We start from the raw sequence: 10,595 nt of genomic DNA, 5'->3' as shown, positions 1-10,595 counted from the left end.
TGGAGAAAGAAATGAAATAGGGTTTCCATTGTCTACTCTTCTGTTGCAATTTTAAAAACTTGAATCTGGATTTTCAATCTAATTTGGGGCAGTAGATGAATTCTCAAAGGTGAGATAAAGCTAGAGAAACTTAGGGGGAGAAATGGAAGGCAAAAGAATTTGGCTAAGAAGAAAGCCATGATTTTCGAACCTTCACTCTTCTTTTCATTTTTCCCAAAATGGGGTGGTTGATAATTCTCTGGTCGTGACCAAGGACATCGTTAATATAAATATAACTTGGTGTTGATTATTCTTTAATACAATTACATGAAATAGGAAAGCCCTACACAACTTCAAGGGTATAATTGTCAACAAAAGTTTATACAGTTTTAGACCAAATACAAGTCTAAGTTATACATTGTATATCTGAGTTTTAATACAATCAACCAAACGCTCGATGAAAAACTTAAGTCACTGAATAATTATTTTTCTCTTTTAGTCCTAATTTTTTGTCTTTTTATGCTTCTTTACTTCACTATCATGTATTTCTACAAGTTGATGAAAGATAAATTCTCTAAGAAAGCAAGTAACACAAGTAGATATTTACCAGAAATACGTGTAACACCATGCATGTCATTTTTCCTTAATTAGGACCCTTATGGATAAGTGATTAAACACAATTCACTATTTTATATACTTATTACTATATATTACTATGATTTTGGCTAACTTTTCGAAAATATCCTCACATATGTATCGGTTCTGTCAAAAATAGTATATTTTGAAGAAATCGACAAAAATACGATAATATGGAAAGTCCACCTAACATAGCTGAAAATAAAAGCTGGGATGATGTTGGCATAGATCTCTTCGTTGAGTATCGTTGGAACGAAGTGAAATTTAGAAAGAGATTCTGAGTTATTCTCTTCCTTTCCTTATTATTATTATTATTATCCTCCTGTCCCGCTAGCTGTCTATTTTTTTAGTCTCAAATGTATAGTTTTTCAGTCTCAAATAAAAGAAAAATGTGATTGGTTGAGAAGTAGAAGCAAGCTGGTTTTGATACTTCAACTATCTTCCTACTCCCTCTACAATTGTTGAAAAACCAACATATATAACAAGAATTGGTCCCTATCCTTAATCCTAGTATCCATTATTCAAAGTCTTCTAATTAAGATATTTGAAGAGAAGATTACGATCAAATAGAATTAATTAAAATTTGGTTGTGACATACTTGAAGATGTCAACTAAGAAACCACCTTTTACCGTAAATAAAATATATAAATAATATTATTCCCACTTATCATTTATAATATTATGAGTAGAAAAAAATACCATGTCAAAGTTTAAATTTTGAATGAAAATCATACTCAAATATTATATACTAAATATTTTTGAATGTTCCATAACATAAAATGTTATTTTACGGTCATTCCCGTGGGCATATGATTTGACCATCCATCAACCATATAATAATTTATCTTTCATTCTAGAACGGTGGAGTCCACACCAGGTAGTTTGCGTTTGCACATCATATGACTAGTTCTAATTCTAATTATAAAGATTGACAAAACATAGAAATTGTCTAGGGCAGTGAATACTGCGTGTCGGGAATATAATTATGCACTGAGTATATGCATTTATATATGATTAGTTGCATGAAATGAAAATACATGGATTTTATAGCGACGAGATTAACATTCATTAAGGCCTTACAAGTATATTCACAAGCCCTACATTTTAAATATCGTAAAAACTTATCCATATCCGATTTTTACTCCAAATCAACTAACTAATATATATTCTTACTTTAATTTGAAACTGCTAAAATTAAATTATGTGATTTAGATGTAAACATCGAATACAAGCAAATATTCCAGTATAATGGCATCTCTCCCTTCGTGAGAAAAAGAAAAAAAAAGAAAAAGAACAACGACGCAGAATGTGAAGTATTGCTAATACAAATTGTCAAATGTATTAGAAAAAAAATTACTGTCAAATGTACGTAGTCCTTGACCAAGTAATCTAATTAGCTAAGCAGATGCGGATCCAGGATTTGATAACTACGGGTGCCATTGTCTTTAATAAAATCTACCACTAGTGAAGGAGATTGAATTAAGGTGTACTTTAAGCGGTTCGATCCGTTTTGAATTAATTCGGGTCGGGTTAGTTCGATTTACTTGAATTAATTCGATTCGATTTACACAATTTTTGGTGTATAAATAAATATGTGATCACCAAACCATATTAGTTTTGTTCATTTCGATGTAGTTCTCTCGATCCGAATCCTAGTGAATAATGTGAGTAAAAAACATAAAAGAAAATTATAAATTAGCAAAGACACCCCTTCAATCTACACGTAGCTAGATTAATGTTATGTTTATTGCTTCCATCATTTTAAAAGAAATTAAAAATTAAAAAAATAGGTGAATAAAGAAGAGAAAATTATTAAAATCACCTTCATACCAATTTTTGAAGGTCTACAAAAAAGGAAAAGGAAGCAAATATATAATTTAAATAAGCAATAAAAATGGATTGGACAAAGAGAGAGGAAGCATCAAGAATAATAGGAAATAAAATTAAATTAAGTCTTGATGCCGGGTCTTGCGCTTGGAATCTTGGCATTTCAACCATGGCACCCAATAGCTATTTTATTATTGGGTGCCACCTTATCGATAACTTACTGGTATCAAAGTTCTATTTTCCAATTAATAATTAAAGCTTGTAATTAGTTGGTTGGTACGTGTGAAATGGGATAATATCCCTACAAAGTTCGATTACCTTAATCAAGAAAATAGCCATATTCATACGAGGATAAAGAATGTACTTTAACATATATATAATATTTCACTTCTATTTAACCCAGAGGCGGCTCTAACGTAAGGTAGATGAGGTCCTTGCCTTAGGCTCCCAAATATTAAAAGCCCCAAAATAATAAAATACTACTAGTATATTAATATTACATAAAACAGATAATTTATACAATAATTATTAACAAAAGATTTCAATTTTTTATATTTTTTTAAATTTGCTTGAGGTTGTATGACATAGTGAGTAAATAATTACAAATTTCCTCGCTTATTAAATTAAACGGTATATTTACCTTCTCATCAATTCTAATTCTTTTTTTTATGTACACTTTTTTTCTTCATGTTTTTGACGATTTCACTCTTTAATTTCAACTCGGATAGATTCTCTGAGTTAGCTATTTCTTTTTGTCGTATTTGTTTGATCCATATATCAGAAAGCAAGTTCTTTTATGTCTCATCTTTTTTAGCTAAGAAATTCTCGAGGGCAGCGGCATAAGATTCGAATCGATGGATAATGAGTCCGCCCCTCTGCCCTTTTTCACTTAAATATCATGCTATTGTCCACGGGAGAGCTCGAAATCGTGATGTGAGCCTAACCTCATCACGTGTTGCACTCTTACCACTAGATCAAAGTCATGTAGGTTTCTTTTGTGTCTCACTATAATATGGAGTTTATGAAAATTTAAGGGCGTTTTTAAAGTATATTTTGGCTTTAGGCCACAAAATTCATTGAGCCGCCCCTGATTTAACCCCTTCTGTTTATGCCACTGGATTGTGATATATATATTATATATATCTCAAATGACGCAGACTAAGCATAATGAAGCATTTGTAAGCAACAGAGTGAATAACACTTACTTAAAAAAAAAAAATTATATTAAGTTAGTCTGGACTGAGTAAAAGTCCCTGCCCCTCTATGGGGCAACAAAAGATCGATAGCAGAAAAGAATACGTAGAATGCTAGCTTGTTACAAATGTCAATATAACCTCAACTACTTAACGACAATTGAAGCTACCTAATCTAAATAAAAGAAGCCTAAGAATAATCTAAATAAAAAAAACTTAGAAAAACAAATTAATAGACGAAACAGTCAAATTGAACGAAGATGTTCCTCAATACAACAAAATTCCTTTAAATTATATGTCTATCAGCTAAAAAGTCTTATTCAGTTTAGCACTTATTTGATGGCCAACTCAAGCTGTTCTATAACGAACCTTTGCGAAATTATTAATTATCTACAAATAATTTTCAAAACACATTTTTCAATTGCATGATCACTTTGCCTTAAACAAAGTCTTTCACGCAATCGTGGAAAAGTTTGGCAAATAAATAGATATATCAAGACCACATAATAAGGAAAGGGAGCTTAGGAAATTAAGATGAAATACGTAAAATTTAGCTAGCTAAGACATAGGATAAAGAATTCCAAAAAAAGAAGAAGAAATAATGAAGAAGAAAACAAATAATTGTATTACGTACATTTCTTAATTAGAAAATACTGACGCCTGTGGCTTTTGTAGGTGTACAAACTCCTCCTTATTTAAAGGCATTCATTTCTCATTTTCTCTTCACCAAATTCTTCAAGGTCTAGCCTTACAATTGAATTGTAGTATATTTCTTTTTTGTAAATCAAATGGGGCATCGGGTTTTCTTGTTTGCTTGCACCATAATAGCTCTTCTAGCTTCTTACTCCTCATTGGCTTCAGCTGCAGTTGTTGAGCATTCTTTTCATGTACGTAGTAATTATCTTCTTTATTTCCCATGCAAATTAAAATAGCTAGCTCGTCAACTCTTCATAGAACGACATTACCTTGTTTAATTTCGGGTACGGATCTAGAGGGTCTGTTATGGGTTCATATGAATTCAATAGCTTTTTCCTAGACCATATATATATATATAATATATATATATATATATATATATATATATATATTAATATATAATATATATATATATATATAAAATATAAGGGCAGTTCGGTGCACAAAGCAATCTCGCGTTCACGCAAGATCAGCCGAAAAGGCTCCCACAGGGAGGTGTAAAGTAGACAGCCTAACGCTGATGCCAAGCATCAGTGGCTGATTCCACGGCTTGAACTGACCATAGGTCAGCACAGAAACAACTTCACCATTGTTCCAAGGTTCCACTAATAACAGTGGACCCAGTTATTTTTATAAGTGTTTTATTTTGAGGTTACTGTACGATCTCATAAATTTCAAATTCGGGAAGAAATACGTATAGCAATTCATTTTCTCATGAACTCTTAGCTTAAACCCTACTTCAAACTATATATCCTATTGCATTTTCAATATACATACTACTCCTACTAAATACTCCGCACACACACACATGCATGGAACTATTTGTTCTACTTGTTGCACCTCGTCTAATTTGAATAGTTATGAAAAGTGGCAAACGAGAATTACATTTTAATAGAACTTCTAATTAATTAATTGTGATTTTTTTTTTTTTATGATATTGATTGTTTACAGGTGCAAAACCGTACTATAACGAGACTGTGCCGCAGACAAGTGATCACTGCTGTAAATGGAAGTCTTCCTGGTCCAACCATACGTGTAAACGAAGGGACACCCTTGTTGTTCATGTCTTCAACCTTTCACCTTATAATCTCACTATTCATTGGTAAGTCCTTCAATATTTTAATAGGAAAAAAAAATAAACACGTAGTTTGTTAAAAAAAAAAAATTGAGAGAAAGAAATCAAACAAATAAAACCAACCACTTCTTTTTTGTTTTGTTTTTTGGTTTCATAATGTTACACTCGTGTAAAGTAGTTGATTTTCGTGTCTAAACAATCACAAAAATGCTATTACGTTAACATAAAAAAGTCGATTCAAATATTCAATAATAGTAGTATAATATATAGATAGTCAGTGATCTTTATTTAATATATCTATGGAAACTATCGCTATCAGCACTATCACCCTCCAATTAGTTAAAGAAAAAGAGTTTAACAAAAATAGTAAAAGCAAAGGGAGTTGAACTTAGATAATCTCATTTCATATTCATGGAATGACGTGATTAATAAAAACTAATTAATGCAGGCATGGAGTTTTTCAGCTACTGAGTGGGTGGGCTGATGGACCCGAATTTGCGACCCAGTGCCCGATCCGACCCGGACATAGCTACACCTACAAGTTTAACGTAACGGGTCAAGAAGGGACTCTTTGGTGGCATGCACATGTTTCATGGCTTAGAGCCACGGTTCATGGTGCACTCATTATTCGACCCAAAAAAGGAAACTCTTATCATTTCCCTAAACCTTACAGAGAAGTCCCTATCCTCTTAGGTAATTTCACCTTCTTCAAATTAATTCTTCAATTTCTTAGTATTTTATAGAAATATGAGACTAGAAATATTTATAACTATGAGTTTACAATTTCTTTTTGTTTAAAAGTACTTCATTTGGAATAAAGTTGAAAAATGATATTTGGAATTTGAAATTATATTTGAACATGCATTTCACTTTTTGAAAAGATATTGTAGTTTTGTGAGTGGGAAAAAATAGTTTTTCCGAAATTCTTTTTTTTTTTTGAAAAACTAATTTCCAAAAAATCTCCAAAAACATACAAAATTTTATGGACAAACGAGTCCTTAGTAATTCTTTTGTTCCACTTTATGTGATGCAATTACCATTTGGAGTGTCAAAGAAATTTTTCTTTGACCACTTATTTTTGTATCGGTTAAATATTTTAAATTGTTAATTATTGTGATTCATAGTACTTTTTAAGTAGTTTCTAAATATGTGAATTTTATTTATTTTTTTAAAAAAACTTAAAGATTATGAATTTTCACCGAAATTTAGATATGATTGACTTTTGCATTCTGAATCGCATCACGTAAAGTGGGACGGATGGAATAGTAAGTAGTAACTCATAGAGATATTTTTGCTAATGTATTGAGCTACGTACTGCTACAAGAATTGACAAATATATGGAGTGAAATTTACCTATAGATAAAACTAGCAAATGAAGAAGTATGTTGATTTGTTAATGCAGGAGAATGGTGGAATGCCAATGTTGTGGACGTGGAGAATGAAGGACTAGCCAGTGGTGCTGCACCTAATAACTCTGATGCTTACACCATTAATGGATGGCCAGGCGATCTTTACCCTTGCTCTGTTAATCGTAAGAATTACATACTAATCAGATTTTCTTAATTAATTTGTGATTTTTTTCTATTTTCTCTTCTTGCTAACTTGGATTTTCCGTTTTTTATTTTTATTAGAAACATACAAGTTGACAGTGAAACAAGGGAAAACATATCTCCTTCGTATCATCAATGCTGCACTCAATAACCAGCTCTTTTTTAAGATCGCAAACCATAAAATGAAAGTTGTCGCGGTTGATGCTGCTTATACTGATCCTTACATTACGGACGTAGTCGTCACCGGACCAGGTCAGACGACCGACGTCCTCTTGACGGCCGATCAAGCGCCGGCGTCGTACTACATGGCGGCTAACCCCTACGCTAGTGCAGCCGGGGTACCATTTGACAACACAACCACAAGAGGAATTATAATATATGAAGGTGCACAAACATCAAATCCAATAATGCCAATTTTACCAGCCTTTAATGACACGCCAACAGCCCATAAATTCTTCACCAATATAACTGGGCTTGTAACTGGGCCATTTTGGATCCCTCCACCTCGTAAAGTGGATGAGCACATGTTTATTACTATTGGGCTGGGCCTAACTGCTTGTAATAGACCAGGAAATGCAACATGTGGAGGCCCAAATGGACAAAGATTTGCTGCTAGTATGAACAATGCATCTTTCCAATTGCCTGACAAGATTTCAATGTTGGAGGCATTTTTCCACAACGTGAATGGAGTTTACACTACTGATTTCCCTAACCAACCACCACTGAAATTTGACTACACAAATTCTAATAATAGCATGAATCCTGCTATTATAATGACTACAAAGTCTACTAAAGTGAAGAAAGTTAAGTTCAATGCCACAGTTGAGATTGTGTTCCAAAATACTGCTTTGATTGGGATAGAAAATCATCCTATTCATCTGCATGGATTTAACTTCTATGTCTTGGCTCAAGGATTTGGAAATTATAATCCCGCAGTTGATCGGAAAAAATTTAACCTTTTCAATCCTCAAGAACGTAACACAATTGGTGTTCCAGTCGGAGGATGGGCTGTCATTAGATTCCGAGCTAATAATCCAGGTACATATATAATGCATTCATTAACTTGATATTGAAATTATATTCTTGAATCGATGGTCTATCAGAAATATCATCTCTACCGACACCAGGTAGACCCCACTTATAGGATCATATTGACTATCTTGTTGATTTTTTAGGTGATGATTGATTGTTTTAATTGTTAATTTGGAAATTGTAGGTGTATGGTTGATGCATTGTCATTTGGATGTTCACTTGCCTTGGGGATTAGCTACATCTTTTGTTGTTGAAAATGGGCCAACACCATCAACTAGGCTACCTCCTCCACCACCAGATCTACCTAAATGCTAGATTATTTCCTTTTTATTTATTTTTATTAGGATACCAGAGTGTGATTATATGATTCTTGGTTTGTTTCATTCTTCCAATTGTATAAGCGAGTCATTTGTTTTTCTGGTCATTCTTTGACTTGTTAAACAAACATGGTTGTATTTAGTTATCATCATTCTTTAAGATTTATGTTAAGTGTAATGTATCATCCTTGCCTGAGATTGCTCTTTGATTATGAATAAAGTTACTGTCTTTGGGATTCCTGCTAAACTCGAAGTAGTTAAATTGCTTTCAACTCTCTTTTATACATTTCATTGCCAGATAAACGAAAGCCTTGATGTAACTGGTAAAGTTGCTGCTATGTGACCAAGAGGTCACGGGCTCGAGCCGTGAAAACAGCCACTTGCAGAAATGCAGGATAAGGGTACGTACAATAGACCCTTGTGATCCGGCCTTCCCCGGACACCGCGCATAGCGGGAGCTTAGTGCACCGGGCTGCCGTTTTTATTGCCAAACAAAGGGAAGCTTCGATTTTCTATAGATAAAACTTGGGTGCAGACTAGCAAAAACAGCAGTAGCAAGACTGCATTGTAGTAGTCCACTAAGTATAATTTCACATCAGAATCCAAAATCCAAATCAGCTACTAATTCCACTTCCAATAGGATATGATCATAGAAATTGAATTTCATCTAGGGCCATCGTGCAACATTATTATACTTAAAGAAGTTCTTTTGACATGTGATGATTTCAAAATAAAAGAGGAGAATGAGCTGCCTCTCGAATTCAGAGAAATTTTCTCAAAAACCCATTTTGGAGCCAACTCTTATCCATTTCTACCTTTTTTTCCTTCTCTATACGAACTACAGATTTCAGAGGTGGTCCTTTCAATATGAAATTAATTGAAGGATTCAACAAGGCCACAGGCACCTCAAATTCATCTGTCTTTTACACATAAGAGATCTAAAAAGGTCATTTTCTTTATTTTAAAACTGTAAAGGGGCATTATGTACAAATAGCACACTTAGGAGCATGAACGTGCAAAATTTAATAACCCCTCATGCTTCCTTCTCCTTATTCAAGAATGCAACTCCCCAAAGAAAAACAATCTCTTTTTTAAAAGAGATAATACATAAATTACCCATCAACCTTGTCCGGAAAAATCATTTACACACCTTAACTTTACTGACGACATATGTCCCCCCTATTCTTGTTTGGGGTGAATTTAAGACCACCCTAAATGGTGACGTGGCAAAGAGAGTAGCTTCACTCTCCCAATCTCGCGTGTAAGAGGGAAAAATTTTTACTGTGTGGGCCCCTTTTTCGTTTACTTCTTTTTTCTTATTTTTTCTCTTTTTGTTTTGTCTCTCCACCTTTTCTTCTTCCTCTCACAATTGCAAAAATCATTTTTTTTTAAAAAAAATATTTTTTTGTAAAAACATATTTGTAAAAATTGATTTTTTTTTTGTAATAACAGAATTTTTTTTTCAGTTTTTAATAAAATATTTTCGTTTTTTAAAAACTGAAAAAATATTTTCAACAAATTATTTTCGCTTTTGAAAAAAGTTTTTTTTCTTCATTTTTTCAGTTTTTTAAAGATTTTTTTTGCAAAAAATGGAAAAACAAACTTGTAAAAACTAATTTTTTTTTTGTAAAAACAGAAAAAAATCATTTTTTAACAAAATATCTTTGTTTTTTAAAAACTGAAAAAATTATTTTCAACAAAATATTTTCGTTTTTGAAAAATATTATTTTTATTTTTTCAGTTTTTTAAAANTTTTGAAAAATATTATTTTTATTTTTTCAGTTTTTTAAAAGAATTTTATTTTGTAAAAACTGAAAAAACAAATTTGTAAAAACTATTTTTTTTTTTGAAAAAACTGAAAAAAAAAATCGTTTTTAATAAAATATCTTTGTTTTTTAAAAACTGAAAAAATTATTTTCAACAAAATATTTTCGTTTTTGAAAAATATTATTTTTATTTTTTCAGTTTTTTAAAAGAATTTTATTTTGTAAAAACTGGAAAAACAAATTTGTAAAAACTATTTTTTTTTGTAAAAACAGAAAAAAATCGTTTTTGAGCAGATATTGACACGTGGCGCGCGTGTACTACACACCCCACCACAAGACTGACTAAGTGTTACCAATGGGGTATTAAATTCACCCCAAACAAGAATAGGGGAGACATAGGTCGCCCGTAAAGTTAAGATGTGTAAATGATTTTTCCGGACAAATTTGATGGGTAATTTATGTATTATCTCTTTGTTTAAAATAAATTATCATCATCACCCAAGATTTCAGGGTGAAGGTTTTAG

The 10,595-nt window shown here is 32.2% G+C and overlaps 1 pseudogene; it reads left to right on the top strand.

Moving 5' to 3' along the window:
* Positions 4,344-8,552, top strand: LOC109228654 (annotated as a pseudogene).

The sequence above is a fragment of the Nicotiana attenuata genome, chromosome 7 (genome assembly GCF_001879085.1).
Source record: "Nicotiana attenuata strain UT chromosome 7, NIATTr2, whole genome shotgun sequence".
Lineage (NCBI taxonomy): Eukaryota > Viridiplantae > Streptophyta > Magnoliopsida > Solanales > Solanaceae > Nicotiana > Nicotiana attenuata.
This window is presented reverse-complemented; position numbering and strand designations above follow the sequence as displayed.